Here is a 17,485-nt window from a genome sequence, read left to right on the forward strand (position 1 = left end):
CAATGCTGTGACTCCAGACACACCCAGAGGATTTGGTGGCTGTTTGCTACATTGAGGAGGGACTCTGTTCCATGCAGGACCCTACAGAATGAAGGTCTGAAAATTATTCAATCCAGAAACCAACTCTCATGAGTCCAGCCTGCACCTTTTTCCTGGTACGTGTGGAGCTTAAGGCTACATCCCAGAGCCGGACTGCATGCAGACTAGACCTGTCTCATCACAGCCCCAGCCATAAATGAGAGAATCTTTTCCCATCTGAGCCTATGAAAGGTTGGGCTAGGCCCGTCCCCTAACTGCCTATTCCTACAGCATATAATTCCATCTTCCCTACTAGGTTGCTTTATGGGAGTTTGTGCTCTCCATGTTTGCCATGGTGGCTTCTCTGCTCCTGTCACTTCTTACCATTTGGAGTTTGGAGTCATTTGGAGAAGAGGCGAGGCGCCCTGGATGTGTGAACCGGGCCATCGCTGTGGGACTCGGCCGAGGGCACGGGACAGAGGTGAGTGTCTAGATCCTCTGCCCGCAACGCCCTCAGGCTATCGGTGCCTCCAAGGTGTCTACGCCGTCGTCACCACCATGCTGCGCTCGTGGGCCGACTATACAAAATTACAGAAAATTGGGCCTGGAGCAGGGGGCGGAGCACGGAGAGGGAGAGCCTGAGAGGGAAACGAGACAGCTGTTCACAGGATCGCCGCAGGGGGATTAGGAATCACGGAGCCGAGCCGGAGTGCACCGATGCACAACCGGAACGGCTGTAATGCAGAGGCAATGCGGATACTAGACTAATTTGTCGGGCCCGGCCTGCCTGACCTTAAAATGGCGACAGCCGCTGACATCAATGTCCTAAGTGAGCTAGCAATCCACACATAAATATTAATGAAGCAGCTAGCTACACCTCACACATACTGCTAGCTTCAGACACTATCTAAGCCCTACAGACTGAGGCCCTGGACATCTTAAATGAAAGATGAAAACACCACCAAAAAATGGCTGCAGCAAGTAAGGGAAAGTGAAAGAGTAAAACCAGACTATAGAAAGAGAAAAGAGCCTTCAGTCCTAGGATAACTGCAGCAAGTAAAGGCAAGTGAAAGAGAACAATCAGGCTATTGAAAGAGAGAAGGGCATACAGCTATCAGTTAAGTCAGACATCTTGCAGCCATCGTGAAATAACCCTAAGTAAAGACTGACACTGGAAATTATGAACACTAAAAGGGCAACACAGATTAAACCTGTCAGACAAAATTAAACAAAAACAAAAATAAATAAACAACTTTATTCAAGACAGGAAGAATAATTAAACAGTAATCGAGGAGACCTCAAATAATACTCCACACCAATCAACAAATATGACGGACAACTACTTAGATCCAGAAGGCATGAACGCTCATGTCATAAAATACCCATCCAAATTATCCAAAAACGCTGCCAAAAAAACTCAAACATAACCTATTGAGAAAAAACCCAGACACGCTGATATCCGACCCCTCTTTCAGCACAGATAAAGGTATTATCGTGAATGACTTGATATTCTTCACTAGAAGAACGGCGATTTGGCGCAATGCCATTACAAAAATGCTTAACACAAAAACTATAACCAACATCCCACATGGCACAACATTTATGATCAAACCTTCACGAAGATGCAGAGCGGACCTATGCATAACTATATATAAGAATGGAATAGTGCTCATACAAGCAGCTGACAGCGAACTAGAAAAATTTGACAACATGTTCTCAACCTTAAACGGATGTGTAGAAAACTCAAGATCACAACTACAAGAAGACACTATAGACCACTACAGTACTATCACCACAGACAGCGAATCAACTATAAACCATCAGGATCCACTACATCCAACACATCAAGGAAACATAAGCAGAACAGAAGGCACGCAATTTGGGAATGATACAGTAAGAAAAGGACTGGCCACACGAAATGCAAATATAGTCCAGGAACTTTCTCAGAAGGAAGAGTCGACGACTCTCCACAATGACAGGAATGATACATGAAGAGGTAACGGAGGCAAGATGGCCGCCGTAGCTCTGTAGAGAGAAGTCGCACTTTCTCTCTCTCCTATCCTAGGATGTGGAAGGACTGGTGAATCCAGGGATGTGGGATCTGGTTAACCTGGTATACCGTGGAACGGCAGAAGCACTTAACCCAGACTGGCTGAGGGGGTTCTCGACAAAGAAGGTGAAAGGCTGGCTTAGGTGTTGGAAAAGTGTGATAAGCAGCGTGAAAGTACCCTTCAAGATGTCCCAAAGAGCCAAGGCGGACAGAGATAAACCAGCAACCGCAGGGCCGATCAAAGGCTCAGCCGCTGCAGTAAGAGAGGGGGCAGTTCCAAAAACTTTGCCCTTGAAAAAACAAACGGAACTTCCTAATCGGTCTTCGAAGAATGCATTATCCAAGAAACCCGAAAAACAGGAGAAAAAGACCGAAGCGAGACCTGAGACTCGATCGGCAGTGATTAAAACTGCAAAAGAATTGTCAATGGATTTGAATGGAAAGACTCTGCGTGCACAAACGGGGATCGCAAAAGACCAGATGCGGCAGGCAACCTTACCGGAGTCTTTCGTCTCGAAAGCATCCCCAGCAGTCCCGCAGATAGAGCTTCAGCTGGTTGAGTCCCATCAGGACGAAATGACGATCGGGAAGGCAGTAGCACCGGATTCAGGAGCCCTGAGAGACAGAAGGAAGCTGAACGCGGAAGCGGAGTCAGCGGCACTAGACCGCGAGGACGCAAGCGTCGAAGGTTTGGTTGCTGGGCAACCATCGAGTACTGCAGGAGCCGGCTTGCTGCGACCGGAGCAGAGTGCAGAAGCCGCGAAGGTGAGCAAGGGGGCCGGTAAGAACATCGGCTACAATGACAATGCCGCAGATCAGTTAGAAAAGCACAATAACACGCAGATGTTAGACGCCCTACTATCGGTGGAGATAGGGCCGCATAGCAAACCAATGCAGGGTGATGAACCGAGATGGGGTAGCACTCAGAGCCTAACGGAGCAGCAAGGGTCGCAATCTGATCAGGACATTGGTAAAAACAGCCAAAATATAGATAGAAATACGAGGGGAGGCTCCCCTGAATTCTTTTCAGTTTACGAGGGTTCAGATGCTACAGATGTTAGCGAACAGGAATCTGAAGAGGAGGGGAGTTGCACTGAACAGACTTCTGATTCAGATACAAGTAAGGGCTCCAGGGAATTAGAGACTAAAAAGAAAAAGAGAGTTGGTGGTAAAAAAAGAAATGGAAGAGGAGCAAGGAGTAGCATGAGCAAGAAATTATCATGGGACTATTCTGCTACCTCAGAGACCTATCAAGAGAATGTGCAGGAAGAAGGGGAAAAGGATGGGTGGCAGAAACCTCAAAGCGTAACTCTTGAAATGCTGTTTGGGACTCAGATGCAGACCGAGGCAAGAGTGGAAAGTCGAAGAGCAAAAAGAGACACAAAAAACTTCAAGCTTCATTAAGAAGAGTAAGTAGAAAGCAGGAAGAGGTGGAGGGGAGAGTTTCGCAAGTTGAGGAGAGGACAAGCAGGGTGGAAGACGAGGTGACAGAATGGCAGACTTTCAAAGCGGATCAAGAGAAGGTGGTGGAAGACCTCCAATGGAAGCTAGAAAGTTTTGAAAATCGCCAAAGGAGAAACAATGTGAGACTTTTGGGACTGGAGGAAGGAAAGGAGGGGCAGGACCCCAGAGGATATGTGGTTAAGATCTTGGAAGAGGCTTTTCCAGAGTCAAAATGGCACTGGGATGTTGAAGTGCAGAGAGCCCATAGGTATCCGCTGTTCATTAAGAAAAACCGGGGGGGGCATGAGAATGAGCGTCCAAGAGCAATGTTGGTTTTCCTAGGTAACTTTTTAGCAAGACAGGAAATAATTGATAAGGCTAGGCCTGATTCAAGAAAGACAGTTGACGGTAGTACTTTTTTCTCTAGGCCAGACTTCTGCCACGTTACCGTGGAAAGAAGGTGGAAGTTAAGACAGATGATAGGGCCCTTTCAAAAACAAGGAGCGGAAGCTTATTTGTTGTTCCCCTCAAGGTTGAAAGTAATCAGGAAAGGTTATACCAGAATGTTTACGTCTGAGGTAAAAGCAGCGGAATACTTGGCAGAAATCGCGGAACTTGACAAAGGAAAGGAGAGCAGAACCAGAACCAGAACTCCACCGAGGTCCCCTGTAAGATCCTCACCAAAGACCCCGTAAGATGGTAATATTAAGCAAATGTATTTAGCATTGCCGGACAAAGGTGAGAACAGGACAGGATAGGAGAGAGAAGCGATTCTGCAGACTACAGGGGCTACACATAGGCCAGGATTGGCCTATTTGCCTGTAGCAAGGGGGGGGGGTTCTTGAAGGGAGGGGGGTAAGGGGGGTGAGGGGAGGGTGGTGGGGGGGGGAGACAAACACGCTGGTTTTGGGCACAAATATGGTGAAGGTAAAAGAGTTAAAAAAGATGCTTGGAGTAAGGTATGCAATAGAAGACTAAAAAAAAAAGAAAAAATATGGGGAAGAAAACAAGGAAAATCACTAAATGTTCCTGGTATAGGTGTATACAAGAAGTAGGAAAAACTATGAATTATAATGACCTGTAGAATAGTTTCAATAAACATTTGCGGACTTAATGAGTTAAATAAGAGGTTAAAAACTGCTTCTTTGTTAAAATCGCTAAAACCTGATTTAGTGTGCCTTCAGGAAACACACATTGAGGGTACCAAGGCTTATTTATTGGATCAACTGGGCTTCAATGTTTTAGCAAAAACCAATCAGAATACAAAGACGAGAGGGGTGGTGATTCTGGGCAAGAGACAGGATACACTGGTTAAGAGGAAACTGGAGGATCAATGGGGCAGATGGGTTTGGCAGAACTAGTGTTTAGGGGAGAAACTTTCACGCTTGTTTCGGTCTATGGTTCTACTGGAGATGATCCAGACATTTTTCAATTTCTAGACACGGAACTCGCGCAATGGCCAGAGCCCATAATCTTATGTGGTGATCTGAATATTCATGATGCAGATAGTAGCTTTTTAGATCCTGATAGGAAATATACGGGGAGAAAAAGAAGAACTTACAGAGCTTTAGCAGACATGGCAAGGAATAACTCGTTAGAAGATCCATGGTTAAATTGCCATCCGAACCTAGATGGGAGTACTTTCTTCTCAGCTCCTCATCAAACACTGGTTAGGCTGGACTATTTTTTAATCACGAGAGGTTTGATAGATAGTGTAGGGATAGTAAGAGAACCAAGGATCATATCAGATCACAGCCCGTTAGTGTTAACTGCAGTACTTGGGCAAAGGAGAATTAAAGAACTGAGGCAATGGACTTTTGACAGAATGCTCCTCCAGGATCAAACTTATAGGGAGAGAATGAGTGAATGGATTAAGGAATTTTGGGAGATTAATAGAGGTACTTCTACACCAGGGACTGTGTGGGATGCTTTTAAAGCCGGAATAAGAGGAGAAACTTTGAGTTATGTCATCAGTGCTCAAAGAAGGGAGAAGGAAAAAGCGGAGAGAGATAACAAACTAATTAGAGATGCAGAGGAAGAACTTATGAGGGCTATACACACACATTCTCCAATTGAACAGATATTATTGAAGATAGTCGCCCTCAAAGCAGAAGTTATGGATGGGATGGCAAAAAAGACCGTTGAGAAGTATGTAGCCAATAAAGAAAAGGCGTATGAACTTAGCGAAAGAGTTGGTCACATATTGGCTGTACGAGCTAGGCAAAGAGATGGGATGGCTGATATTAAAGAGATCAAAAACGGTCAGGGAGTTAAGGTTAAGGATGCTGAACAGATTAGAGAGGTTTTCAGACAGTTTTACACGGAGCTTTATATATCAGATGGGTATGAAAGAGAGGAGGACATAGGGGCATATTTGAGGGAGATAGAGCCTTCGGTACTGGCAGAGGCAGACAGAAAAGAGCTGGAAGAGAAATTTAAGGTGGATGAACTGGCTGAGGCTTTGAGGGAGTTGCCGTCCGGGAAGGCTGCTGGTCCGGACCAGATTCCAATAGAATTTTATAAAGTCTTCCAATCCTCCTTACTAGCAGAAATGTTTAATGTGATGTTGCTAGCGCAAAAGGGTGAGTCTGTTCCACAATCCTGGGGAGGCGCAGATATTATTGTTATTCCAAAAAAGGGCAAACCCGTAGATGTTCCGGGCTCCTATCGACCCATTACTTTGATGAACGCTGATGTTAAGGTGTTCTCCAAAATCTTGGCAAAAAGGCTATCTAGGATAATTGAATCCTTGGTTATTTCTTCCCAGCATGGATTTATTCCAGGTAAGGGAACAACCCAACATACTAGGCAAGTAATCACGGCATTTGATGTAGCAAGCATCCTGGAAGACCCAATGGCAGCGGTGTTTCTTGATGCCGAAAAAGCATTCGATAGGGTCTCATGGAGGTATCTATGGGATGCTTTGAGGTGGCACGGGATAGGACCAGGATTTATAAAGGCTCTGCAGACTTTATATATCAACCCGACAGCTAAGATAAGAGTCAATAGAGGTTACTCGGCAGCAGTTAATATCCAGAGAGGCACAAGGCAGGGCTGTCCCTCCTCTCCCCTGCTTTTCGCTCTATATCTCGACCCCTATATACGAAAGTTGGAAAGTAATAAGCAGATACCACCGTTAGTTCTCAATGGTTGTAGACTTAAATCATTAGCTTATGCGGATGACGTCGCCATCCTGACCGCAGAACCTACAGTTGCCATTAGGGCAATTGAGGTTGAAGCTGAGAGGTTTGGCCAGTTTTCAGGATCCAGTCTGAACATCACTAAAACTCAGATAGTTAAAAATCAATGGGTAATTTGTAATGATGCTAGAGTGACGGATATGGCAACTTATCTAGGGGTGCAAATAACAGCAGAAATAGATAAGATTGTGGAAAAGAACATGGATCCCTTGATAGCACAAATGAAAAAAGATCTGGAAAAAATGAACAATCTACACCTGACATTAGTTGGCTGTACAAACATCATCAAAATGATGATTTTACCCAAAATTTTTGTATGTGTTCAGGGCGGTACCTTTGTTGTTTGAAGCCAGTTGGTTTAATGGTATAGAGGCTATATGTAACAGGTTTATATGGGCACACGGCAAGACCCGGAGGGCTTATAGGCACATGACACTCCCCAGAGAAAAAGGGGGATGGGGCGCACCAGATTTTCGCTTATATTATATGGCTACTGTTTTGCAATATATTCAAGGTCTTATTGGAGGCAATATTGATGATGTAAGAATGCATAAGATGTCTACAGAAATTTATGCTGTCGCACTAGGGGTAAATGCTCACAATTGTTTCTTAAAATGTACAGATTATAGCTACTTTAAGAGAACTAAGTTTAAAACTGTTAAGGCGGCAGTCACAGTGTGGAATGCATTCTTAAAGAAAGTCAAGGTGGGGAGGTACAATAGGTATGTCTCATTAATTAACAATAGGTCATTCCCTGAGGAAATTTTTGCAGATCATACAATGACAGAGTGGGCTTTAAGGGGGATTACGCAAATAGGAGATCTATTTTCACAGGATGGTTTTAAGCAATATTCAGAGTTAAGAGACGCATACGGCATACATAATAGGGGATTTTTCAAATATCTACAGGTTAGAAGTTTCCTTAAAAACAAAGTTGGAGGCCCAGCAGGTTTTAATAAAATAGAAATAATGGAGAAAATAAAGCTGATGGGGGATTGCTCTATCAAGTCCTTCTACGCAGCACTGGTGAAAGAAAAGCAAGATGATTTAGATAAATTCAGTAAGAAATGGGTGGACAAATTAGGAGTTGAAAGTAATTTGTTTTATGATTCTTTGAATTTAGGATGTACGATATTATGTGCTGCCCCGTTGCAGTCTCAGCATTATAAAACATTATATTTTTTGTACTTTACGCCTGCAATGATCGCAAAATGGGGGGGGATTACAGGAATTAACTGTCCCAGATGCAATGCGCTGGAAGCAGATAGCGTACATATTTTCGCAACATGTCCCCAATTACAAACATTGATTAAGGAGATTGAGGGTTTTTTGGCAAGATCACTGGGTATTGTGATATCCCTCACACCAGCTTGGATCATGTTAGGCGTGACTGAAGGGGAGCAGGATCAATATGCTGAATTTCTGTTTGTAATAATGGCTGTTTACAGACTAACAATTGCTAGGGCTTGGCTAGATAAAAACCCTCCGAAAATGCAATGCTGGCTGGCAAAAACTCTGTACGCATACAATATAGAGGAAAAAATTTATGCACGAAAGGGGAGGAGTGGAAGACGACGGGGGAGAAGAATTTGGGAGCCACTATGCAAATGGAAAGAGGTGCAAAGAAGGAACAACTAGGTGTAGGGTTGGGAAGATGTTGTCTCTACTGTTATTGGTTTTTTTTTCTTTTTTTTTTAGTTGAATGTATTATTGGTAGGGTAGTACTCAAGGATGGAGTTTAAACAATATAATGTATAAAGTATTGTAATGGATAAAATGTGTTGCATGTAAAGCTCATAATACTTTGTTATGGTGAAGAAAAATAAAAAACTTAAAAAAAATAAAAAAAAAGGAATGATACATGAAGAATTGAATTAGCTACATGATATGCGATCCTGAAACCTCCTCAGACGGAAGATTCGATGCCTCTCCACACTAACAGATCATCACTGATGAATATGGCACCCAATGAAAACATGGAAACAACTGATACAGAAAATATCACCCCTTCCATACCCCACTCTAGCACAACACAAAGGACATCTAGAAAGACACGAAATATCTATCCCCCAAACATGGTAGTTAGAGCACTAAGCATAGAGAGCGGCATAAACAGAAGTGGAGCAGACAACCGAACTAATGGCAAAAAGAAAAGGTGTCCGATGAAGAGAACAAAACTAAAACATGGGAACGCAAAAGGAGGATACAGAAATAAGAGGGTGAGCGCCCTTAATACGTCATCCTAGACTCTAAGAGAAATCAAAGAGCTTCAAACACAAGTGGGCAATATTCTAAGCACACTACAAGCAAAGAAAAACGTGCTTGAACTCACAGCAAGCACTCACAAAATAATGGTCGAGCACATATGAGAAGTTCTACTTAATTATCAAAGAAAGGGCAATAAGATGGCAATGCCATTATCAAACAGGCAAAATCGACCTGATGGGAACGTAATTACTTATCGGAAGAATGAAAAACACTATCTTTACTACGGTAATATGAGCCTAAAGACCTCGATAGAGGGGAGGAAATTAGAACAGTCCAGATCGATGCTAATAGAACTTCAAGACAAAAGGAAAGGAAACCCAATCTTAACAACCTACAGCAAGTCCAGCTAATCTCTGACTCACAGAACATGAACACAAGTAACACAGGGAAACCACTGAAATGCCTACTGCTTAACTGTCGGTCCGCAGCAAAACATGCATCAGACATAGCTGACCTCATCCTGAACCAGGAAATTGACATGACAATCTTGACGGTAACTTGATCGGAATCCTCGTCTCCTTGTATGGACCTACTAGTGCCCCCACAGTACAGTATTGTGAGACTTGATAGACAAAAAAGACAGGGGGTGGTGTAGCCTGCTTTCACCAATCGGATATAGAGGTCAGCCAAGTTCTATCAGAACCACTCGAATCCTGTGAACACCTAGGTCTTAAGATAAGATCAGCAGATAATCAAAGATGCAACCTGCATGCGCTTTACCACCCACCATGAAACAATATGACTTTCATAGACCAGCTAATGGAAATCATTACCACCAACTCCAATACTGAAACTACTAACATTGTTCTAGGGGACTTTAACTTACACTGGAACGACAACGATGACAAACAGGTTCATGCTCTTAAAGACTTTCTAACGGAGCTAAACCTTAACCAAGCATGTACACAGCCAACACACGTAAAAGGAACCACATTAGACTGGATAATCTCAAAAGTCAACAATATCTCAATCCTATCAATTGAGCCGTGCGACTGGTCAGATCACCATGCCATTACCTTCCTGATAAACACAGTGAAAAAGAACAAGACCTTACAACCTAACAGACACAAGAAGTGGATGCGAGATACTAAAGATTTGAATATGGAACTACTAGTAGAAAGATGTGAGAAGAAACCTAACAATCTGCAGAAAGTGGAGGATCTTACAGATCACTACACTACAACGGTAACGAATATAGTCAACACCACCATGCCGCTAAAACTGAAAAGAGTCGCAGAGAAGGTTAAAAATCCATGGTTCAGTGGAACACTGAATGAAGAAAGGCGGAAACTAAGACTCGCTGAAAGAAAATGGAGACAACACCCATCATCTCCCGAACTGAAATCCCTCAGAAAAATCAGGAACGAATACAACAAAAAGATCCTAAGCTCCAAAAAGGAATTTATTAGATCTGAACTAGATAACGCCAAAAACAGACCTAGGAAACTATTCGAGATATTAAAACAGCAATCCAATAAATTGGCCAAAACTGCCCAAGAAACTCCAAAAACTCAACTAAGTTGTGAAGAGTTCTCAACATTCTTCACCGACATGGCCAACACGTTGGAGAGAGATCTCAGGAAAGAAGCTGACAACATTGGCAATACGGACAACCAAACACCCTCAGCAGTCAATAACACCCTGGAAACTACCCATAATAGGTAAAAAAACAAGGCACAATGGGATAACTTCAAACTTCTTGACCAGAATACCATCACCAAAAAACTATCAGACATCAAACCTAACAACCACTATAATGATCCACTCCCCTCAAAATGCATTAAAGAAATAGGCCATATAGTGATTCCAATATGGACCAAAATAATAAACGGCTCTCTATCCCAAGGGATCCTTCCAGATTGCCCAAAAACAGGTCAAGTCGTCCCCATCATCAAAAAACCTACAGCGGACCCATCAGACCCAAACAACTTTCGCCCAGTGACCAACATTCCTATCCTGGCCAAACTAATAGAGAAATGTGTACAAAACCAACTAAGCCAACACATTGCTAACTACTCGCTACTAGACGACTGCCAATCAGGATTCAGAACAGGACATAGCACAGAAACAGCGATCCTACATATTGTCGATGAAGCACTACAGGCCTTAAACCGTAATCCAACATGTCCACTTATCCTCCTTGACCTATCATCAGCATTTGACATGGTAAATCATGAAAAACTACTGAGCAGGCTCCATGACAGGATGGGATTGTCTGGAAATGTGCTAAAATGGTTTGAATCATTCCTTCAGAACAGAACGCAAAGATTCCTTGTCAACCAATCACTCTCCCCTTCAAGCCCTAACTCAATTGGAGTCCCTCAAGGTTCTACATTCTCCAGCTCTTCGGGAAGGTTGCTGTCTCGAAGGAGGTGTTGATGACTTTCCGGAGATGGGGTGCGATGGCTGTGCCGGCTTTGTTGAAGATGTGGTGTGGGCATTGGTCTGACAGAGATCCGGAGTGGATGGTGTTCATGTTCTTGATGGTGTTGTCGTCGTTGATGTTGGTCCAGGAGAGCAGGTGGTTGGTGCGGATGGTGGTTGTGGGGGCGGAGGTCTCAGTGGTTGTCGGGGCGGTCATGGCACTAAAGCTGTCGTGGATGTCTGCGATCTTTCTGTGGAAGAAGGTGGCCAGCGAGTCGCACAGGTCTTGCGAGGGTGGGATGTCGTTGGTGTTGGAGCTGGGGTTGGAGAGTTTTTATTCACGATGTTGAAGAGCTCTTTGCTGTTGTGTACATTGTTGTCTAGGCGGTCTTTGAAGGAGGCCCTTTTGGCGGATCTGATGAGGTGATGGTGTCTGCGGATGGCGTTCTTGTGGGCTGGGTGGCTGTTCAGTGTTCGTTCACAGAGCCAAATCTTCTCAATCAATCAATCAATCTCGGCATTTATAAAGCGCATTACTCACCCAAAGGGTCTCAAGGCGCTAGGGAGGGGGTTTCGGCAGGTGTGCTTGGAGGCCCGAAGGTCTTCAGTGAACCAGCTGGATTTCTTGTTGGTGTGACTGTTGGAGTGTTTCTTGATCGGGGCGAGGGTGTTGGCGCAGTTGTTGATCCATTGTCTGAGGTTGCAGGCGGCGGTGTCGAGGTCGGTGGGGTCGGTGGGTGGGCTCTGGGCGAGGGTGGTGGTTAGCTGGTCTTCTGTGACTTTGCTCCAGCAGAGGCGAGACACCTGTTGGGTGCTGTGCTGCGTGGTGGGTTTCTTGAAGGTTAAGTGGATGCAGCGATGGTCGGTCCAGTGGAGTTCGGTGGAGCGGTTGAAGGAGACGTGGGGCTTGCGGAGAAGATGTGACCGGCGGAGTGGGTGGGTGTTGTGACGAGTTGTCTGAGGTTGGCTAGGTTGTCAATCAGGGTGGTGGAGTTGGTGTTGTTGTTGTTCTCGAGGTGGAAGTTCAGGTCCCAGAGAAGGATGTAGTCCGTGGAGGCGATGGTGTTTGTGCTGTCGAAGTCGGCGATGGAGTCGCTGAACTGTGGTCCGGTCCGGGGGTCTGTAGATGAGGGTTCCTCTGAGGGTGGTGTTGGGGTCGGTGTGGATCTGGAAGTGCAGGTGTTCAGCGGTTCTGAGGGTGTCGTCGTTGTTGGTCGAGACTCTGAGAGTGTTCCTGTGGACTATTCCTCCTCCTGCTCCGTTGGTGCGGTCCCTACGGGTGATCTTGTAGCCTTCCGGGACGGCTATGGCTATGTCGGGAACCAAGGCGGGGTTCAGCCAGGTCTCCATCAGGATGGCGACATATGGGGAGGTTGAGTTGAGTAGGTCCCAGGGTTCAACGGCGTGTTTGCGGGAGGAGAGGGTGTTGAGAAGGATGCATCTGAGGTGGTTGCATTCTTCACTGGTCAGCAGCATGGTGGGGCGGATGCTTGTGAAGCTGCAGTTCAGGCAGGGGAAAGCTCCGTGGGTGCGCTTCCGGGTGGCCAGGAAGCAGGTGTGTGGTTGTCCGGTGTTGAGTGCGTGGAGGGTTCTGGCATCGTAGCAGTGTCGGGCGTCGTGGTATTTGCGGGGTCCAGGCGCTGTGCGCGGTCCAGGCACGGACGGGCGGCAACGTGCTCGCCTTAGGTCCGTCTTCGGCGTGCCAGCGGCACATCCGCTGGGCAAGCCCGCTGCACGGCCGCTGTGCGGCCTCCATTTGAGGGGATGTGGGAGGGAGGAGCAGCTGGGAGGCGGGAGAGGGGCGGCGAATGGGATTGCAGGGGGCGGGGCCGCAGGGATGCAGCAGCGGGATAAAACAGGCAGGGTCTGCGGGGTAACTGGGCACAGGAAGGAAAAACAAGTCTGGACAAGAAAGCAAGTTCAGGGACAGAGGAATAAAAACAAGCCTGGGCAAGAAAGCAAGTACAGGCACAGAGGAATAAAAACAAGTCTGGGAAAGAAAGCAAGTTAGGCACAGGGGAAAAATACAAGATTAGGCAAAAACAATGCAGGCAGAGCCGTGCAGCAGCGTGGGGAGCGACCTGCATGCGAGCAGGGTCAGAGGTCGCATTCTGGGCTTAATTGTCTTCTTTTATGCGGTATGTTGTTTTTCTTGATCTCAATTGCTTTTGAGCTGATACACTGATCAGTGAATACACTGATCATGGAATGGCCTTATGTCCGTTGCTTTTCTCTTCATATTAGAACTGCCTTTACTTTGAAAATGGAGTAAATCGCTACTATCAGAGAATCCTTCTTGGAAAATGAGAATTGTGTAATTTACCGTACTACTCGGACTATTGAGTGGGCCCTGATAAAGCAATTTGTATTGTGAAATACCTGTTGGCCGATTGGAGCTTAGCAATACATTTATTAATAATACCTTTTTCTTTTTGCCCTTTACAGTTCTTTCTGTGTATGAAATTTGTATACTGTATTCCTGTGGTGGCAAGCAGGCACATCCTGGTGGTAGCATTTGTTACTGGTCTACATGTCTGTGTCCCAGTTGTGATATTTCATTCTTTCAGGGAGTATTTTGTTTTTCTTTCCACATTTGCATGGGTTCAGATTACATTCCTTACGTTCACACTCCTTTCTTTTCTCTTATAATTGGGTCTGCTGAGCCCATAGCACACAAAACATCCTTGTTTCCACCTCTCATGTGATCAACGGATTGTCCCCTTGCCCCCTTGTATCCAACAATGTTGTTTCCTCCATGTGCATTCTACCAACACTTGTTCTACTGTGGACGTCTTGCAGTGGAGATAGGTGTGGTGGTGGGAGACAGCATATCTTGTTGATGAGCCCCTTACAGTTTCTTATGCCACTGGAAACAGACATGTGGCTTGCCTTTCTCATAAAAATGTAAATCTGAAGCAAAGTTACTCACCATTTTTCATGTGATGCCCATGGTCCATATCCTTTTTGTCTGTGGGGTTCCAACCTAACAAAAATGATACTGATTTAGAGGAACTTTAACTTCAATTATTGATTAATGCTATGCTGATGACCAACCAGATTATTTAATCTCTTCAATTAGCAGTTGTTACAATGTTATTGGAATAGATCTCTTCAATATGCAGCTGTTACAATGTAATCGGAATAGCATATTTAAATGCTAGCTTCATGTCTAATGTAACACCAAATGTAAGACTGCCTTTTCTAAAGGGAAAATGGAGTATCTGGTCATTGGTCAACATCAAATCCCTCTGTGATCTTACAGCCTGTTGATACCGAGGCAGCTCTCTTGCAAGAGCAGATCCCATCGTTGCACTCATAGAAGAAGTACAGCTTGTCCAACGTGATCTGCATCTCACAAAAAAATAATATTTATTTTCTGTTTTCCGATTGCCTTTGCTTTCCCATCCATGCTATTCACCTTTGTTTCAATTTCATTCTAAATGCAGGTGGATAGACTTAAAAAACCAAACCCTTTCCCACCTCTTAGAATGAACAACAACTCTGACACTGAGCAGCCAAGTGCTCCTAGCAAGAGTGCGGTGTGCAGGTACTCCACAATGCTCTGACTCCAGCCACACCCACGATTTGGTGGCTGTTGGCTACATTGGGGAGGGATTCTTTTCCATGCTGGACCCTGCAGACTCAAGGTCTGAAAATTCTCCAGTGCAGAAACCAACTCTCCTGAGTCCAGCCTGCACCTTTTTCCTGGTACGTGTGGAGCTGAAGGCTACATCCCAGAGCCGGACTGCATGCAGACCAGACTTGTCTCATTGCAGCCCCAGCTATAAATCAGAGAATCTTTTCCCATCTCAGCCTATGAAAGGTTGGGCTAGGCCCTGTTTCCTTACTGCCTATTCCTACAGCATATAATTCTTTCTTCCCTACCAGGCTGCTTTATGGGAGTTTGCGCTCTCCATGTTTGTGATGGTGGATTCTCTGCTCCGGTCACTTCTTACCAGGGCTTGAGACAGTCATTCTACCAACAGGTCAATTTCAATATTTTCCTGGCTACATCGATTTCCGGTCAGCTTGTAAATCCTGTTAGATCTTGTATTCTTGCTGTTGATCACCTGCCTGCACCATCCAGAGTATATCAGTCATTGCTCACCAGCGCAAACCGTAGGGTTGTAGTACCACAAGAGCAGATTTGTATCTGTTGCGCTAATATTTCCAGCCACTCCTTTTCTCTGTGGGCCTTTATATTGCTAGGTCTGTTTTGAATATGTCCTTATTCTCAACACGTTTCCGTTTCTTCACCTCCAATTCCTCTATACAACCCAAATCTGGATCTGCCAGAATGACATGGTGAGGTGTGCTGCATTAAAGCTCTCGCTTCATTCATTTTCAAGGCCGCTCTTGCAAGAGAGGCAGAATTTGTCTACTGTATCACCCTCAAAGGTCAAAGCAGCTAATAATTGTACTGTAATTACATCAATTGTCCTGTAATTGCATCAATTTCAGGTTATTGCATTCATGAAACCTACTTCTGATCTTTCTCTCAAAATATTTACTTTCTATCTCCTTTCTCCAAATCAAGCATTGTGCCTTCCATCAGCTACACTTCCGGACACATTCAGATTCTATCTAATAAATATGACTTTTAAAATGTTGACTACACTAAGGTTGAGTTGGGTTGTGCCTTTATTTATTACCTATAACAATTCTATAAATGTAGAATTTTGTAAGTTTTTTATGTTGCATGCATTCTTTAATTTGTCTAATTGTACCCTGATAATCTCTCAGCCCATTAACACTTGCTATCCCAGAACCTTTAATCCCTGAACTACTCCTTACTGCTAACCTTCCTTCAACCCTAAAAAGCCCTCACTAATACTGAAGGCTACTCTTTTTTGAACTCCTGCTTTGCCTCAAAAATTGCAAACCTCTGAACATCTTTTCCTTTTACACCCTGCACCTTCTTGACAAGGTCATTACCACTGATCTTGGCCCCAGCATTGACCTTGTTGTCACCATTCGCCCTTTATAGATAAACATTAACACAGATGGTGACTTACCGGTAGGAAGGTAATCCTCAGGTTTCTCTTCAAGACGCTCCATCATCATCTCCTTTTTTTTCTGACAACCTAAAGAAAAAAACTGTGTTAGTAGTAGAACATTAGCTTCAAAGGGCCACTGGCTACAAATGAGGATTTTTTTTAGTAAATATGGAAATGTCTTCATATTAGTAAAAAAGAAAACCGATAGCCCGGAATCATGGTGAGCCGTACGTCATCGTGAGCACTACATTCCAAAAGTCCTTGTTTAGCCTCAAAACATGGAGCATCTGCTCACTGGTCAACTTCAGGATCATGATTGAACTTATGTCCTATTAGACACTTGGGGGCTGCGGTTTCTAGAGCGACCTATCAAAGGACATGCGGTCCGAACCACAATTACGATGCGACCGCACATGGTGTGTTTGCAGACTCTTTTCTCTATGGGAGCTTGTGCCGAGGTCAAGAACTGGCCACAGCACAAGCTCCCATGGAGAAATGGGAGTCACTGTAAATCCCTGCACAGTGTGGCAGGCTCCTCATGGTGCCTGCCACACTGTATACAAACAATGAGATTCTATCCTGCTTATCTTATTTTTTTATTTACTGTCGGAGAAGCACTATGTGTTTTTAAAATACCCCTCACATACTATGAATCCCATAGAGTCATGCTTCATCATAGGGGTCTTCCCGTCCCTCTACGGGGCGGGGCATGCTACGACCTACAATTACGCTGGAGCACTTGTTTTTATGTGAATAGACTATGTGTGTGGTGGATTGTGGGAGTGGTAGGGAAAGTGTGGATTACAAAAAAGTAAATTTACTGGCTAGTGGAAAAAATACTTTTGATTCAGTTCCCTAGCTGGATATCTTAAAAATGGGGAAAGAAGTAAGTAGGGGGTAAATCTTACTCCCTACTTGGTCGACATGTTTCGAAAGCAGTCTCCACTGCTTTACTCACCAGGACCTAAATACGATCCATACTGCACTCTGGGATACTGATGTGGATATATAGTATGCCTATTATCTCACGTTGACTGACCGCAAAAATAGGCTGGTCAGTTTGGAAAAAGGAGTTGAATGGCCCCTAAAAATTACCAAATTGGTACACTTTTTTCTGATTGATGTGCCACATGAGCTAGCGCCGG

The 17,485-nt window shown here is 44.6% G+C and overlaps 1 long non-coding RNA gene across 1 annotated transcript in view; it reads right to left on the reverse strand.

The window, feature by feature from the left end:
- LOC144767788 (uncharacterized) overlaps positions 1–16,427 on the reverse strand; it is a 38,161-nt gene extending 21,734 nt beyond the window's left edge. Inside the window, exons 1-2 of the long non-coding RNA XR_013598343.1 lie at positions 16,359–16,427; positions 14,273–14,326 (exon numbers count right to left, since the gene is read on the reverse strand). This is a non-coding gene — a long non-coding RNA (uncharacterized LOC144767788). The remainder of the gene's footprint in view (positions 1–14,272; positions 14,327–16,358) is intronic.
- Between the last annotated feature and the right edge of the window lie 1,058 nt (positions 16,428–17,485).

This window comes from Lissotriton helveticus, chromosome 7 (genome assembly GCF_964261635.1).
Source record: "Lissotriton helveticus chromosome 7, aLisHel1.1, whole genome shotgun sequence".
Lineage (NCBI taxonomy): Eukaryota > Metazoa > Chordata > Amphibia > Caudata > Salamandridae > Lissotriton > Lissotriton helveticus.